This window comes from Octopus bimaculoides, chromosome 28 (genome assembly GCF_001194135.2).
Source record: "Octopus bimaculoides isolate UCB-OBI-ISO-001 chromosome 28, ASM119413v2, whole genome shotgun sequence".
NCBI classification, from domain to species: domain Eukaryota; kingdom Metazoa; phylum Mollusca; class Cephalopoda; order Octopoda; family Octopodidae; genus Octopus; species Octopus bimaculoides.
This window is the reverse complement of record NC_069008.1, coordinates 13542607-13544316: the sequence shown is the minus strand read 5'-3', so window position 1 is coordinate 13544316 and position 1710 is coordinate 13542607.

Sequence of the window (1710 nt, the reverse complement as noted above, 5' to 3'; positions counted from 1 at the left end):
ATACATATATATACGACAGGCTTCTTTCAGTTTCCGTCTACCAAATCCACTCACAAGGCTTTGGTCGGCCCGAGGCTATAGCAAAAGACACTTGCCCAAGGTGCCACGCAGTGGGAATGAACCCGGAGCATGTGGTTGGTAAGCAAGCTACTTACCACACAGCCATGCCTGCGCCTATGATTGTTAATGTTTATCATTTTATGACGTTATTATCTTAAAATGTTCGTTTGTTTTCCTAAAAGTCAAGATGAATCTGTGGTTAAGGATAGAATGAATTCGGAGTTTCCTTAACTAACACTAACACTGCATTTCAAGACAAATTCAACTTCTACTGATATAGAAAAACATTGATTAACAAAACACTTATGTCGGAATTAGCCCGTATGGACGTATAATGCTAAAAAGCGCTGAATATCAGCAGCGGACAAAGATGTCCATCAGTAGCAGTGGAACTACTTGATCACGTAGCTTCGCTGTGTTTGCGCTTCATCAGCATACATTGATAGCGGTATACTGAGCTGAGCTTTGATTCACTATACGTCTATACAAGATACTTTCGCAGAACGAATACCGCAGTTATATTGTGTTCCATCTTCACTACGATATAAAGCAATACTAACATTGCTTCTGTCACTAATGCCTAATTCCCCCGCCAGTCATTCAGCTACTTAAGACACTACACACTCATCAGTCACTGATTTTTTAATATCAGTACAGATGAAATTTGGCTAACATATTGGCATACAGCTAACACAACAACAACAACAATGATAAAAATAATGATAATAATAATAGTAAGAAGAAGAAGAAGAAGAAGAAGAAGAAGAAGAAGAAGAAGAAGAAGAAGAAGAAGAAGAAGAAGAAGAAGAAGAAGAAGAAGAAGAAGAATTCTTTTGAATGGATGTTAAAACTTGTCTTAAAGCACGAAAACAAGAAAACCGCACACCAAGTAACAAAACCGTCAAGGAAATATCTAAGTGAATATCATATCAGCAAATCCTAGAATTAATTGTGCTAGAAACGAATAAAGAAAAACCTAATTGTATGTAAGTCTTTGCTAAAACTGCTGCCTTAGATATTCTCACATATAAATGGCAAAAGGAATCTCACCAATGGCTAATATCCTACGAAAACTAATAATGTCGACGTTAACAAAACCCTTACCCATCAATAGCTGGCGTCTCCCGGCTTAAAATCAGAGTCAGAAAGGTTTATCATAGCAGCCCAGGATCAATAGCTACCAAGAAGCTACCAGGTCAACATCTTAAAGAATAGAAGTTGCACAACATGTCGTGTATGTAAACAACAAGCAGAAGCTATTGATCATATTGTCTCCATGTGCCGCCTTCTTGCGCTCACAGAGTATCTCGACAGGCATGATAGAGCGGCATAGTATATTCATAGGGTGATATGCAAAGATCTGGGCCTACTCCATGATGAAAACTTGTAGGAAAAGAAACAACATCCACTGCTTGAAAACGATCATGTCTCCCTTCTTTGAAACTTTAGTGTTCAAATTTACGGAAAGATAGATGCAAATATGCCAGAAGGATTGAAGGATTTCGGCAGAAATCATACCTCCTCATTGATATGACTGTGCCAATAGACATAACGGATCTGTCAAGACCTACCAAAACCTGATCAAATATAAAGATATTGAAATAAAAATTGGCAAAATGTGAAACATCAAGACTAGAACAATACCTCCTG